Source organism: Manacus candei, unplaced genomic scaffold (genome assembly GCF_025592945.1).
Source record: "Manacus candei isolate 608988 ecotype Guabito, Panama unplaced genomic scaffold, ASM2559294v1 h1tg000050l, whole genome shotgun sequence".
Classification (NCBI taxonomy): domain Eukaryota; kingdom Metazoa; phylum Chordata; class Aves; order Passeriformes; family Pipridae; genus Manacus; species Manacus candei.
This window is the reverse complement of record NW_026138098.1, coordinates 6,504,213-6,520,885: the sequence shown is the minus strand read 5'-3', so window position 1 is coordinate 6,520,885 and position 16,673 is coordinate 6,504,213.

Sequence of the window (16,673 nt, the reverse complement as noted above, 5' to 3'; positions counted from 1 at the left end):
TTTTCATACAATGCAGAGACAATCCCTTGTTACACAACTGAATTTCCATAATTTGCTTGATGTCTCAGCCTTCTCATGGTTTATATATGAAAAGAACATTTTCCCTTTAATAAACCCCAGAGTAATATCAATGCCCCTGAATTCTATGGAATTAGACTGATTTTTTCCCCCCCCACTAATAAGCAGGAGAAGCAGCCCAGTTTTTTATGACACAGTCAAGTTTAGATTTTAAATTTTAAACAACTGAAGGCTGAATTAAATTTTGCATTTAGCAGAGATACAAATCCCATAACTGGTGGTATTAACTCTACAGAGCTTTGATTCTATTGCTTTAAAGAACCAAAAGACAATTATTGGCAAAAAGTCATTTTAGCTTTAGTGCTCCCTAGTTACTCAGGGCTGGGTTATAAAAGCAATTGGGATATTTTTATTATTTTTCTCTTACCTTGATGTCAAAGCTACTGAAATTCTCTCCAGCCACACATCTCAGGACATAATGTTTAATATCTAACACAGACAGTAAACAAAATCATTTAAAGCTGTGAGATGATGCATCATTCTGCTGTTTCTCCCATTGCTACAGTGAGATTTGCTTGGGATAGAAACCATTTAAATTAAAGGATGAAGTCACTCCTCTGACCGCCTGGAGCACCATAGAATTAGAGGAAATTCAGATTTAGAGGAGCTTTGGAATGACAGGGCTATGGAGATGAATCAGAGGGATGGACTCATCTCTAAAGGAGCCAGGCTGGGAGAGCTGGGGGTGTTCATGTGGAGAAGAGAAGGCTTCAAGGAGACCTTTGGTCCCCTTCCAGTACTAAAGGTGTTCCATAAGATCTGGAGAGGGACTTTGGACAAGGGCCTGGAGGGACAGGACAAGGGGGAATGGCTTCCCACTGCCAGAGGGAAGGGTTAGACGGGATATTGGCTGTGAGGGTGGTGAGGCCCTGGTACAGGTTTGCTCAGAGAAGCTGTGGCTGCCCCATCCCTGGAAGTGTCCAAGGCCAGGCTGGATGGGGCTTGGAGCAACCTGGGCTAGTGGAAGGTGTCCCTGAAGTTGCTGGTTTTCACTTCACTGTTGGAACCCTACCAAGGTGGGAAGGAGCCAACATCCAGCTTCTCTGGAATATCACAAGGACATGAGGATGGTTCTCATTAAAACCATTGTTTCAGGGTTTTCTAGAGTGATCCATCACCTTCTTCATCCACGGGGTTGAGATGCTCGGGGTGAACATTTTTCAAAGGGTCTTTGTGATGTTTTTAATTGGATTGTTGAGAAGTGTTTTCCTCAAACTCCACATGCAGCATTTCAAACCTAAATCAAATAAAAAAGATATTTGTGGAAGCAGAAAATACTTTTTAACTAGTTTTCAAACTACAGGGCCTTTATCAAGCTGTTTAATTTTTATATTTAGGCAAACAGTGCCCTCAAAATGTGTTGCAGAACCTGTGACAACACACACTTAACGTCACCTACATCATCCAGGGGTAAAACCAAATCAATCTTCATCTTCCACACTCATCTCAGGCCCAGTCCTACCTGTTAGAGGTGAAGTTTTTTTCTTCCATAACAATCTTAAGTGTTATTATTCAGCCACAAATTTGAAGGACCTGGAGTTCTACTGCCCAGCCAGGGGTTGTCTTTGGAGGATGAAACTCTTGGCCTGGGGTTCACAGCTTCATGAGGAGCTTTTGCAGGGACCGAGGCACTGGAGCCCTTCCAAAGCCCACCCTCAGCTGTGGTTGTTGGATATCTGGCCCCAGGACTTATCTCTTTTTAATTCCCCCCAGTCTAGGTTAGCAATGGTGAAAACAAGTTATTTAAAGCTTTGAAGCTTTTCTAAAAAATCTGCTCAGAGAAGGTTAGTTCTGTACAAATGAGGATCACACACCCTCCTGTCACACAGAGGGGGATTAATATTCCTATTTTCAGATGAACAGTGGAGTGAATATTTTCCTCCCATGAAAATAAGAACAATTTTTAATTTTCTTAGTATATTTTTACAGGGAAATTCAGTGTTCACAAGTCTTAAAACTCTTCTATCACTTTAAGACAAGAGTGAATCACATTCAGCCCATATCAGCACTTTGGAGGAGCTGCTGTGGTGGAGACTGAGACAATATTATCACTAATAATCACTAATAATGCTCTCTGAGAAGGCTCTAAATGAAGGGACATAATGATGGATATAAACCCTCTGTCAGAACAACATTTTGCAGTGCTGTGGGCAGGGGGATAAATTAAAAACACTCACTAAATTCTATTATCTGGCAGTTTATTCAGCAATTTGCAGCTTGCAAACTCAGCCTGCTTGTAATTCATTAGGTTGAGCGCTGCAAAATAAAACCCAAAAAGCTCTTAATTTATAATTGTGCTTTAAAGGCTAAACCAAAAAAATCCTCATGGAAAATAAAGTGCTTCACCCCATTTCCCAAACAGATTTTCTCAAGCCTGAGGAAAATTTGGTCCAGGAAAGAATTTATGAAGGACTTGAAAACCTGCACTTGTACCCTGTTCTCCAAGTAGTTTATAACAACCACTGAGAGTAGGAGCAGAGGTGTTTTCCAAGCCAGGTGTTCCCAGGAAATCAGAGATCTTGGAGAGGGATTTTGGACAAGGGATGTAGTGACAGGATGAGGGGGAATGGCTTCCCACTGCCAGAGGGCAGGGTTAGATGGGATTTTGAGAAGGAATTCCAGGCTGTGAGGCTGGGGAGGCCCTGGCACAGGTTGCCCAGAGAAGCTGTGGCTGCCCCATCCCTGAAAGTGTCCAAGGCCAGGTTGGATTTGGCTCTTTTACCACCTGCTTTGGTGGAAGCCAAAATGGAAGTGAAGAGGTGAGACCTACTGAGAAGGAAAAATTATGATGAGTCCAAACAGAACCAGAACTTTTCTTTTTAAAATCACCTGCTACTGCTCTGCTTCTTCACTGCTTTTCCTTGTTGTCTTTCCCATGATGGTCCCAGTGGACTCAGTCCCATCTCCTCAGTCCCTCACCTTCCCTTTGGGGCCAGAACAAACTGCAGACCTGAACTGAAAAAATAGCTGAGAACTTGTTAGCTGCTCCCTGCCTGTTACTAAACAGTGAGAGCCAATGATCCTGAGGAATTCCCTTCCCTGTGTCCCATCACTCTGTGAATTGCCAGGATCTTACTCTGTGGAGAAGCTGCTCTGACGCTTTGCTGGAATTTGGTGACACACTGAGTGTTTCAGTGATACATTTGTGGCACTGAAAGTCATGAATAGAGAATAAACCTGGTTTAACATTTTTGGCTCCATCCTGCCTGAGCAGTGGTATCATTTTGTGTCGTTTGTCTCTGGGTGCTCCCTCTCAATCCCTCAGGTCGAACGGAGCCGGTTTAAGTCACTTTTCCACGGGGCTTTACTTTCAATTTGCACCGTGGCTCCCTGACCCCGAACTGATTGCTGGAGCAAATCAAAGCATATAATTGGAATAAGTGTCTGCCTTGTTCATGATTTGGCAAATACTTCAGTTCACCAGCTGCCCAAATGAAATGTGAGTGTTTCAGCAAATGGCTGTCAAAGCCCTGCTCTGCCCAGCGTCACAAAGCCTCGATATCAATGGGCATTAAAACCACCTCAGCTGATTTGTGTTCTAATTAAAGCACCAGGACTCAGCCTGGAGTTCACAAAACTCTGCCACAGCTGTGCACAGAGATACAGAAATTCAGTAACAGCCTTGAATCCTATTTACTAATTAATCAGCAAACAAGGTGTTCTCCCTTCATTTCTTTAAGGTTGAGGAACTCCAGGAGCTAAACCAGTCAATTCATAAGGTGCCATGGAGATGATCAGAGGGATGGAGCACCTCTCCTATGAGGAAAGGCTGAGAAAACTGGGATTGTTCAGCCTGGAGAAGAGAAGGCTTCAAGGAGACCTTAGAGCCCTTTTCAGTGCCCTGAAGAGCTCCAAGGGAGCTGGAGAGGGACTTGGGACATTGGATGGAAGGACAGGATAAGGGGGAATAGCTTTAAGCTGAAAGAGGGCAGGGTTAAATGGAATACTGGGAAGGAATTCTTCCCTGTGAGGGTGGTGAGGCCCTGGCACAGGGTGCCCAGAGAAGCTGTGGCTGCCCCCTCCCTGGAAGTGTCCAAGGCCAGGTTGGACAGGGCTTGGAGCAACCAGGGCTAGTGGAAGGTGTCCCTGCCAGGGGCAGGGGGTGGAACTGGATGGTCTTTGAGGTCCCTTCCAACCCAAACCATTCCAGAATTCTACGATTATTGGATAAAGGATGGATGGAAAGCAGGACAGATTTCCATCAGGGATGGATGGGGAGCTGAGGGACAGTGCCTTTGGCTCTGAAATGACAGGGCTGTGCTCTGAGGGTGTGTTACATGACCTGCAGTGCTCAGCAGGACAGGGGACAGGTTTGGGTGGGTCTTTCTCCCTTCAACACCTCCCTTCTTACCCAAAGCCACCCAGGATCCACACTGACAATCAGTTTTGCCAGGAGCTGGGACCACTGAGGAGCACCTGGAACCTGTAACCATCATACTCAAAGCCCTTGGTCCCCCTGCCACTCCCTGTCCTATGAGAGACCTGTGATGACATTTTTACTCTTGGATCAGTTTGAACTCACAGAAATGGCTGGTGGCCAAAGAATGGACCACACAAATTCTTTTCCTGCTGCTCAAGGCTGCAAACACTCATTAAAAGCCAAGGAATTGCAGGAAGTGTGTGATCTGCAGCCTGTTAGAGATGCACACACTTGAGCAGCTCCGTGATAACGCCCTGGTTGCTTTTGTTTGTAAATACTTGCTGGTTTCCACAATCAACCGAACAGCAGGGAATGGCCCTGGGCCAAGGAAAGCTTTGTAAAAAGCTGTATAAAGATTGTTCTGGTTTTTTGTGGTTTTTTTGTTGTTGTTTTTTTTTTTTTTTCAGGAGTGCATGGAGCTGTACAACTTTACAAGTCAACAGGAGACATCCAGCCCTGTCAGCATCCTCCTTCCTCAGGGCTCCAGATTCCTTGAAAGCATCAGGACTGTGCCAGAAAAATTCAGATTCAACGTTTTCCAGTGTAATTTCAGTTCTTTGATCACACCACATGTGAAATACCAGGCGGACTCTGATCCTGGCAGGATCGTTATCTGAGAGCACCAGCTCTTCCCTCAAATCCACCTCATTGTTCCCTTTGTGATCAATCGCCTCCTGCAAGTCCAAATAGATCAATGCAGGTTGAGGGCAGAGCTCTCTCTGCACAGATTCACACTTTGCAGAGAAAGGGATTTGCAGATTTATAGGCAGAAAAAACTCTTTGAAACAGCCTTTCCTGTTACAGAAAAAGGAATTTTCATAGGAAAAAAAATTTCCAAGTGCATGACCCCAATTATCAGAGCTCTGGGAAACAAGAGCCTGAGAAACCCCAAATATGCTTCTGATGTTTTGTTTATTCCCTGGGAGATTTGGAACAGCTTTACCCTTTGTGCTCAGGAGTCCACACCTGGATCTGCCCTGGCTCCAGCTCCATGCAGCCCACTCCAGGAACACTCATCCATGGACAACTCCAGACTTCAGTTCAGGCTTTACCACTTCCAGCCCTCCTTCAGAAAGAGGGAAGGGCTCTCAAGAGCACACAGTGTGTGGTCTCATAATTACACACTAAGGAAGCAGAGGGGTTAAACCAGCTTTCCCAAGTGAAATATTACAACATAATAAAGGAAAAGGTAAAGAAAACACGGTTTTTTTACTACAGTAGCTCTGGGCAACCTGGGTCAGGGCCTCACCACCCTCACAGCTAAGAATTCCTTCTCCATCTATTCCATCTATCCCTGCCCTCTCGCACTGGGAAGCCATTTCCCCTTGTCCTGTCCCTCTGTTCCCTGTCCAAAGTACCTCTCCAGATCTCTTGGAGCCCCTCTAGGCACTGGAAGGGGCTCTAAAGTCTGCCTGGAGCCTTCTCTTCTCCAGGTGAACACCCCCAGCTCTCTCTGCCTGTCTCCAGAGTAGAGGGGTTCCAGCCCTTGGAGCATCTCTGTGGCCTCTCCTGCACTCTCCCCATCAGGTTTCCCACACCACATCCAACAGCAGCCCCAGGTTCGTGCTATCGCCTGATACACAACATTATTTGGGACTCAAACCTCTGGGATGCAGCTGGGAAGGCACCAATTGGCACAAACCAGAGCTGTGCCAGGGAGGGGGTTGGAATCAGGGTGGTGCCTGGGGCTGGAGCTGAAGGTTCTCGCACAGTCCCACAGCAAACACCATCCTGCAAGACTGAAACTGGAAAGCCAATATTGGGGGATTACCTGGAAAACTTTCACGGCATGAATTCCAAGAGCTCCGATTTCCAAACCATGAAATATCCCAAAATGCTCATCTCAGGTCAGCTTTGATTTGGCAATTCCATAAACAACCTGTCCTAAAAATACCCTGACAGGGAAAGGTAAAACAGAGCACAGCCATCACACCCCCTGGATCAATAGCACTGAAATACAGAACAGCTCCAAACACACATCCAGCCCTGCTCGTCTTTTTCCATCATCACACCAACAGTACATTGAGAATCCCATCAGTGCAGCATAAAACACAGCCAGGAGTTCTGAGTTTTGGAACCACAGGCAATCAAAAGGGTTCAATGAACACATTTTCTTTGAGCTAAAAGAAATAAGAGACTTTTTTTTTTAATATTATCACACTGCCTTGTAACTGCTGTAATTAAGATTTCAATTCAATTTAATAATGGCACATGAATGGCTGCCTGCCTGTGGGAGCCTGATCCCTCACACTGATCACTTCCATGGACAGAAACCTGTGAACAAAGCAGGCTCAGAAATCAAAATGCAGATCGGGGTTCTGATGGGATCCCTCACTCCTCTCTGAGACCTCTCATGCTTCTCTGGGACCCCTCATGTTCCTCTGATACCACTCATGCCCCTCTGGGATCCCCCATGCTCCTCCGAAACCCTTCATGCTTCCCTGAGATCCCTCACACTCCTCTGAGACACCTCATGCTCCTCTAAGATCCCTCATGCCTTTCCAAGTCTCCTCATGCCCCTCTGAGACCCCTAACGCCCCTCTGGGATCCCTCATGTACCTCTGAGACCCCTCCCTCTCCTCTGTTCACTTCCCTGTACTCTGACAAAGATCATTTATGTGTGTCCATCCTTTACCTTGCACGAAACTGCTCCAGTTCCAGGGACCACTTCCCTTTCTCCAAGCACACACAGCTATAAATGAACACATTACAGGGATTACAATAAACACCACTAATATCAATAAAATCTCCCAGAAGTATAGAACATAATTTCTGTAAGAAGTGCAATATTTGGAAGGGCCATTTCTGTATCCTCAGAGGTCTTCAATTAAGGTGCTTGTTTCCCTCTCCTTCAGGCACTAATAAATCTCAGACAGAAGCAAAGAAACAGCAAATATCTTACACAAAATACCTGTTTATCCAACAGCCAACCTATAATTTTCCAGCCACTCCACAAACCCATTTGTTGCTGTGCCCCATCCATGGTCATGTCCTTGTCTCCATAGTAACAAATCCACTTAAAAAGGGAGGAATGAATGGGTGGATGTACAGGAATGGGTGACAATATGGTCAAAATAAGGAGTAATTCCAAAGCTGGATGAGCACAGGTCCTTCTCTGTCAGACCTGGGTCAGGGATGTTCAGCAGGAACATGCTTGGAGCATTAACCTCGGGATCATTTCTTCACACTATTTTTCTCAGTTTTAATCATTGCAACAAGTATCTCTACTGCCCCCAGCACTACGGTATCAGACATCACCCTGGAATAACAAATTAACTCATTGCCCACCTCCACAGCCCTCACATTTCAAATGATTGTTGGGTAAACAGCCCAAATTCTGCAGCAGAATTAATTACAGGCACCACACATGGATGAAAATCCAGAACTAATCGTTGTGTATAATAACAGTGAAGTGGTAAAAATATTTCCATAAAACATGAGAACAAACTCTGCTTGTCCAGAAAAACAACATTGAAGAAGAATTATCATAAATTATAACAAATCCCAAATACAGCTGCAGAAACAGAGCACATGTTACCCAGCAAAGCAATAGGACAAGGAGGACTGGTTTTATATGGAAAGATTTAGATGAGATATTGGGAGGGAGTTCTTGGCTGTGAGGGTGGTGAGGCCCTGGCACAGGTTGCCCAGAGAAGCTGTGTCTGCCCCATCCCTGCAAGTGCCCAAGGCCAGGTTGGAGCAACCTGGGATAGGGGAAGGCATCCCCGTCCAACCAGTGGAACTGGATGCTCTTGAAGATCCCTTCAAACCCAAACCAGACTGTATTCCATGATTTTCTCCAGCTTTTAGCACCAGCTTTGGGCTGTGGAGTCCCTGCACTTCGAGCTGGGCTGTATCACAGATCAGAATAATTTCCCCTCTTTAAAAAATGGCTCTGAGAAATCACTTTAATACATAAAATAACTGTATTATCTGCAGATATTAACTGCAGATCTTGTCATGACTCTGCCTTTAATACCCAGTCAGTGACTCAGTTATGCTATTTTGTGATTTTTTAAACATTTTTAATTCTTACTAGAAGCAAAAGAGTGCTACAAACAGTGTCCACCCTTCAAAACAGGAATTCAGGAAATATTCTCAAAGCATCCTTTTCCAATCCCTTTTTCTAATATTTAAGGGAAACTGAGGCAACAAAGGAAGACATATTTTTATCTGCTATACAGAAGAAAACATATTTTTCCCTGAGGGTATTAAACTGACCAATCAGAGAATAGACCCTAAAGACATTCTCTGAGGAAATCCAGGACTTCTTTGAAACCCCTTCAAAGAGGGGTTGAGCAGGGAGAACAGGCAGGAGGGGATGAACCAAGGAGAAGGTGGAGCTGGCACTGAACCCAGTTATGGAGGTAGAAGGAAGCACTGAAATTCACCCCAAAAAATCAAATCAGCTTTTCCTTGGACATTTCCTGGTAGCAGGAGTAAGGTGAAGGCAACATCCCATCTCCCAAATGCAGTGATAGGGAAGTGAGCAGAGATGTTCTCCCTTGGGCTGGGAAGTGCTGGTGAATTCCCCCATCAGCCAAAACACAAACCAGAAATCCAGCAGGCAAAATCAGGACTCTCTATATTCACCACACAAGGTGTTTTATTCCAGGTATAAAAAGCAGGAGTTAAATTCAAAGCAGCCCTTCAGTGAACTGCAATCACAGGGATCATAAACCCTTTGTCACTCAGGAAACACACTTTAATATTGTCTGTCTCTTTGAACAGACACTTCCCCACTCAGATTTGACTGAAGTCAGTCTCTAAGTGTCTGTCCAAAGGAAAGGAAACTGATATTTTACATTTATTGAACTTGTCACTGCAAGAATCACTTATTCTTTGGGTTCTGACGGGAAACAATCCAAATACAAAACCAGTTTGAAAGGGAAACATCAGCCCCCCATCCTGACATGCCTCATTCCTCCTGCCCCCAGTAGTCTGAGTGCCCTCCTTGTCGGGGCAACAGGGGGTAGATGAATTTTTTCCCTCATTCCCAAAGGATTGAATTCCTTACAAATGTCCTCAGCCAGAGCCCGTGTGGCCCTGGAGAGAGCATCCAACCCCTCCTGCTCTTCAAACCAGCTGCTATTTCCCTCAGGGGAAAATAAGAAGCACAAAACAAACCCACAGCTCTGCTCCTTACTGCAAAAACAATCCACTTTTTCTGTTCTCTCTTTTTTTTCTGGAAGGGGACAGTGCCACCTCCCCACCCTTCATCAGCCTCACTGCAGGGAAAGACTCTGATTTGGCCACCATGAAATTGTGTCAACTGACTGGATTCAAAAGTCCAACTGTGTTGTATCTCATGAACAAAAATGTTTAGGATGAGTTAAGAGCACCGTCTTCTTCTGCTTCAGTACAAGCTTTGAGGTGTTTTTACTTTTTTCTTGTTGTTGCTGTTTTATTTTTCTCTTTAAAAAACCTACACCTTGAGCAGTTCATTTATTTTGCTTTCCAGGAAGCCTCCCTGTGCAAAGGATGAAACATCACCTACAGTAATAACAAGGACTTTGTTGAATAACCCATCAGAATTCTTTCCTAAAGAGCCTTCCAGAAGAGGAATAAGTTCTTTGTTTGGACCCTGTGTACCAGGCAGGCTCTGACAGCTACAAAAGGAATTATTAAGGTTTTTAGAACATGCGAGTTGCAGAAACACTGTCTCTTCATAAAGGCAACTGAACTACCAATGCAACACATATCCCTTCATATATCCAAAAAGCCAGAAAGATTCAAAAAGCTAAAAGAGCATCTTTGATACCACCTGAAATATGAAATATTTGTAGGGAAATAGAGAGGAGAACATTTTAAAAGTCTTCCTTTATGCAGCTACAAGTGCCCAGGACAATGTGTGTCTGCTCCTACATGAACCAGGGTCGGGGACTTCGTACCTGATTCAGATGGAATATTCCCTGTAGTCATTGGGAATAACTTCCAGCAGCACCAAACCACCCACTAAGGGACTGCATTGGGAACCTCCAGAAGAGAAAACACGTGGACTCAACACAGTGGTCTACTCATAACATACAGAGGGAGCACCAGGGGCATGAGTGCAGTAATAAATATTTCTGTTTGTGGCACTGAAGCTGCTCCATTTGGCTTTAAATGACGGATTAAATGATATTTTTACTTCCTACAGTCCCAAACTTTGAGTTACGAGCAGGTGAAGTTTTAGGAGTGAGGAACCATGGCCAGTTCTCAATGAAGTTAAACATTGCCATCACCTTGGAGCTTATAGAGAGCAAGAGTTTCATCTTAAAATATAACCAAACAGTGCTTTAGCTTTGCTTTTTAAAAAAACATCAACATGAGGCAGATTCACAGGCACCCCTGAATTGTAAGAAGTGAAGCCTATTGAAATTAGATGGGAGTGCAGAAACATGTTTAATTACAATGTCATTAAGAGCTTGAGCTCACCAGAATAAATTAGAGAGGTTTTTATAGAACCATGGGATTGTTTAGGAGGAAGGGACCCTAAAGCCCATTGTAGTGGGTTGACCCTGGCCAGACACCAGGTACCCACTAAAGCTGCTCTCTCACTCTCCCTCTGCAACTGGGCAGAGGAGAGATGAAAAAACAGTCAAGAATTCATGAGTAGAGGTAACAGCTGGGAGAGGTCAGTGACTGATTACCTTCACGGGCAAAACAAGACTCAAAGTGGGGATAGTACTTCTATTTATTACTAACAGGATAAGAGCCTGTCAGTAATAAGATAAGAGTGAGAAATAAAACAGCTTTAAAAACACCTCCCCCCACCCCTCCTTCCTTCCATGTTCTCCCTCCTCCCCCCCAGCAGTGCAGGGGGACGGGGAATGGGGGTTGCACTCAGTTGTTGTTTCTGTAGCTGCTCAGAGACAGGAGTCCCTCCCACGGGAGACAGTCCTGGATGGACCTCTCCAGCCTGAGTCCATCCCTCAGGTGGCAGCTCTTCCCAACCTGCTGTCCCATGGGTCACTCCTCCATGGGGTGCAGTCCTTCAGGAATGAGCTGTACTGACATGGATCCCCCACAGGGGCCACAAGTCCTACCTGGGAAAAAAACCTGCTCTAGTGTGGGCTTCCCTCTCCATGGGCTGCAGGTCTCCGGCAGGACCCCGCTCCATCCTGGGCCTCCCACGGGGTCACAGCCTCCTTCATGCATCCCCCTGCTCCAGCAGGGGCTCCTCCAAGGGCTGCAGAGGGGTCTTTGCACCCCTATGGTCCTCCACAGGCTGCAGGGGCATCGCTGCCCCACCCTGCTCTGCACCACGGGCTGCACCTGAGCTCCAGCACCTGGAGCACCTCCTTCTGCACTGACCTCGGTGTCCACATTGTTATACCCATGTTCTCACTCTGCTCTTCCCTGGCTGCAATTTCCTTCTGTGCAACAATCTTTTGTTCTTAAATATGTTATCACAGAGGTGTTACTATTGCTCCTAATTGGCTCGGCCTTGGCCAGCAGCAGGAAGCCCATCCTGGAGCTGGCTGCCATTGGTTCCATGGAACAGGGAAGCTTCTGGCAGCTTCTAACAGAAGCCACCCCTGTAGCCTCCACACTACCAAAACCCAGCCACAGAAACCCACTACACCCATCCAGTCCCACCCTCTGCCATGGGCAGGGACACCTTCCACTAGCCCAGGTTGCTCCAAGCCCCACCCAACCTGGCCTTGGACACTTCCAGGGATGGGGCAGCCACAGCTTCTCTGGGCAACCTGTGCCAGGGCCTCACCACCCTCACAGGGAAGAATTTCTCCCCAGTATCCCCTCTAAATCTTCCCTCCTTTAGCTTCTGGATCATTCTGCATTTTTCTCCATAGTTGGACCATTCTGCTGGTAATTCAATGTGTGCACTCAGAAGTGCACACATATTCACAAAAAGTACTGAAAAAAACCCTTTTGCTGTTTCTTGACAAGCATCTGAAAAGCAGATGACACCTCCCCGTACTCTAAGCCAGCTTTGCTAAGCCTTGTGGAACTTCCCTGATTTATACTGGCTGAGTACTTTGCTGTTTGTGCTTTGGGAATTCTCTCAGAAGTTGCAGCTTTCCAAAATTGCCTGTTGCTTGCAGCGACCTAATCCCTGGCAGGTGCTGAGACCCTTCAGCTCCTGTTCCAAACACTGAGATCCAGCACAAGCCCTGTCAAAGCCAGAGACCAGTGGCAGAAGAGTTGGTGTAGTTAAAATTGATTAGAAAACACCTATTGAATTGCTAAAGATGCCCAGCTAATCCTTCCCAAGTTTATACATACAGTTCCTGCTGAAGAGAGAATCTTCCCGTCGTTGGTAACTGGATAACACACCCAGGGAAGGTTTGTTGGTTGTGCTTCATCCAACCCTCACCAGGAAGGATGGTGGGGAAAGGTGAGGGCTGCAGGTGAAATCCAGGAAAATCCAAGGGCTGGACCAGCTCCAGCAGTCTGGGAGAGCTCAGGGTGCTCACCTGGAGGAGAAAAGGCTCCAGGGAGACCTGAGAGCCCCTTGAGGGCATAAAGGGGTTCCAAGAGAGCTGGAGAGGGACTTTGGATGAGGACCTGGAGGGACAAAACAAGGGGGAATGGCTTCCCAGTGCCAGAGGACAGAGTTAGATGGAATATTGGGAAGGAATTGTTGGGTGTGAGGGTGGGGAGGCCCTGACCCAGGTTGCCCAGAGAAGCTGTGGCTGCCCCATCCCTGGAAGTGTTCCAGGCCAGGTTGGACGGGGCTTGGAGCAACCTGGGACAGTGGAAGGTGTCCCTGCCCATGGCAGGGGGTGGGACTGGATGGATTTTAAATTCTTTTCAACCCAAACCATTCCAGGATTCTAAGATTCTGTGACAGGATTCCCACCAGGTTTCTGTCCAGCTCAACCCCCACCATGGTGGGGATCCCCCAGCACCCCCAGATTGCCCCACTCCTGCTACCAGAGGGATGGAACATTCTCAAATCTGGTGCAACATGGAAATTAAATAATATTAAATATTAAAACCATAAATAAAAGTTTTTTGCTCATTTTCATTCACTTTGCAGTAACATTTTTTTTCACAACTGCTTTTCTGTTGGTTTTTTTTCAAAAATTTTTAATTTTATGATACAATAAAGAAACTCTAATTTCTGTCAGCCTTTCCATGCTGGTGACTAACATACTCTGGGTGGAAAGCCAAGGCTCTTGCTGCAGATATAATTAATTCTCTCACTCCACTGAATTCTACTAAATAGATTTAAAGCACAGATGTAGATTTACCTCTGTAGATTTAAATCCACACAGATTTAAAGTCATTACCATATTCAGAACTTTAGAAGAAACTTGTGTTTGAGTAACACTCAAACCACACCACTTCTGGTGGTTTGGTTTTTTTTTCAGAATCCATTTCAATAACAACATCAGGCAGTTTGAATTTTGAAAAAATGAAGTCGAAAGTTGACAGAAATTTTGTAGGGATGGGGAGAAGGAACTGATACAGTCATTTTCTTTTATATAGATTTCTCTTGTTTTCTTAAACACAGATATTGAATAGAATTATTTATTTGTGAGTGAAGCTTGTTTGAAGTCATATCTCCTCCTGTTTGCCTCTGAAGTTATTAACCCAAGTAAAGGTCTGTGATCTGCATGTGGTCCCTTCTTACTTTTATTTTTACCTTTTTTCTTACCTTTTTACTCTGATCTCTCTACAGTGAGAGATTTTCAATGGTTTGTTCCTCCTGAATAAACAGAAAAGCCTCCTCCCTTTGTGTTATTGTTAATCCTGTGAACCTGAGATCAAAGACCTGGATGTATTGTTACCTTTCACCCATCCTGCACCTACAGAAGGGCAAGGTGTCATCCCCACTTAAAATAAATAAATGAGGCAGCTGCATTTAAAAAAAAAAAAAAAAAAAGAAAGAAAAAAAAGAAAAAAAAAAGGGAAAAACGTCCCTGAAAGGTTTCTTTTCTCCATTCCCTCAAAAGCTGTGTGTGCTGGACACGTCCCAGTGCCAGGCTCTCCATGGGGGAGAGCACTGGGAACAGTCCCCGTTCCCAGGACTAACTGGGACTCTGCCAGCTTGAACATGAATTCCAACACCTTCAAGGCCGCTCTAATTTATTCTGCTGTTCAGGGAACCTTGTAGGAATGCATTGTAGGAATACATTCCCTCTGGAAGCTCAGCAAGGCAGGGCTGGATTGGGCTCCGCTCCGCACAAGCTCCGTGTTATCCTTTGCATTGGGGTTGCTCCAGGGAAGCCCAGGGCCAGGATGTGCTCAGTGCTGTGGAAACACAGCCCTGGGCACCCTCTTCCAGCAAAGGATGAGGAGAAAATGGCCTGGGAGCAGTTGCCTGAGGGGTGTGGGGCTGTGGCTCTGCAAAGATGCTCCTTCCAGCTCAACGTCTTCTGCTGAGAGGGAATCTCTGCTGAGCACTCGGGGGCACAAGCAGCAGCACAGCAGGGAAAAGCAGAAAGCCAAGAAAATTGTTAGGGTTTTTTTGCTGAAAAGACAAAAAAAAAAAAAGGAACTACAGTTTCACACTTGGGCAGTGCCATAAATCAAGGACAGGTTGGACAGGGATTGGAGCAACCTGGTCTGGTAGAAAGTGTCAGGAAAGGGCAAGGGGGAACAGCTTTAAACTGACAGAGAGGAGCTTTAGATTAGAGATTGGGAAGAAATTCTTCCCTGTGAGGGTGGGGAGGCCCTGGCACAGGTTGCCCAGAGAAGCTGTGGCTGCCCCATCCCTGGAAGTGTCCAAGGCCAGGTTGGATGGGGCTTGGAGCAACCTGGGCTAGTGGAAGGTGTCCCTGCCCATTGCAGGGGTGGAATGAGGTTATTCCTTCCAACCCAAACTATTCTGTGATTCCATGATAAATTATAATTATTTGATGTTTACTTGAAGGAGGAAAAACCATCAAGGTAAGCTGCCTCTCATTGGAGACCAGGACTAAAACTATCACTGCCAAAAATTAAGCAGGATTTAATCTGAAAACCTTCAGATTCTCATCCAACACTGCAAACTGCATGTCAGGCAGCAGGAGGGAAATACTTTCCCCTTTGAATACCACAATCTAGTGGGATTCCTTTGTAGTCTACACTTTTCTCTAGGTCTTTTGAAGCTTAACTTTAGGCTGAGTTCGAGTGAGTAGGTTTTATTTGTGATTCCTCACAGAATCTTTACTCTGGAGCTTACTGTTTCTTTGTTTGCTTGGGAAAGAGGGTAAAAAACTAGAGAGTGAAGAGAAATCACTGTCTAAATCAATGCCTGGCATGTCCACAGTGAGCTGAGAAATGTCATTATTTATTAAAGATGTGAAAATTCGCCTTCCATTACACAGCTAAATTTTCACTTAAGTAAGAAAACTGCAGTCCTAAAATAGGAACAACCAGTGTTGGGAGTAGCACAAATGGTGGGGTTTGAGACCATCAGGATTTTATAACACAAAAAAAGAGAGAAAATAAAGTCTGAAATATAGTCTTAAAAACTGCTCAATCCATGCAACAACAGCTTCCCCCAGGTGCCTGACAGCTTTAAAGATGCTTTTCTTGCAGCAAAAGGAATAACACAGATGTTTGTCATCTGGGGTCAGCAGCTATTTCATCCCCCAGTTTAGGTTTTCTGACTCATTCAGGAATCAAAGGCTTGTGACAGGCAGGAGGTGATGCAAGATTGTGTAGTGCTGACCCACCACACCCCAGCCCCTTCTCTGATGTGCTCAGCTTGTTCAGACATTGCCCTTCCACAAGTACTTTCTTATTTCTATCGGTATAAATATACATTTATTCAGTCATATTTCATACATATAAAAACATTCTCCATTCTCCTCATAGCAAAATTAAAGTTCTGCAGTGGCTTCCCACTAGTTCTGGATAGGAAAATTCCTGTTTTAACTTAATTTACTTGATTTTAAAATTATTATTCTCATTTTGACTGAGAAATTCACATTTAGCTCAAAACAAAGAGTTTTGATTTTAGATTATGGAGTTTTCAAGCTGTAGCAATGTCACTAACTGAGCAAAGAGCTGCACTGGCAAAAGGGTTGGGTTCAAGTCTTATTTTTCTGTCAAACAGCCCCTTTTCCTATCTATAGGTTTGGATGGGATATTGGGAAGGAATTCTCAGCTGTGAAGGTGGTGAGGCCCTGGCACAGGTTGCCCAGAGAAGCTGTGGCTGCCCCATCCCTGGAAGTGTTCCAGGCCAGGTTGGATGGGGCTTGGAGCAACCTGGGCTAGTGGAAGGTGTCCCTGGATG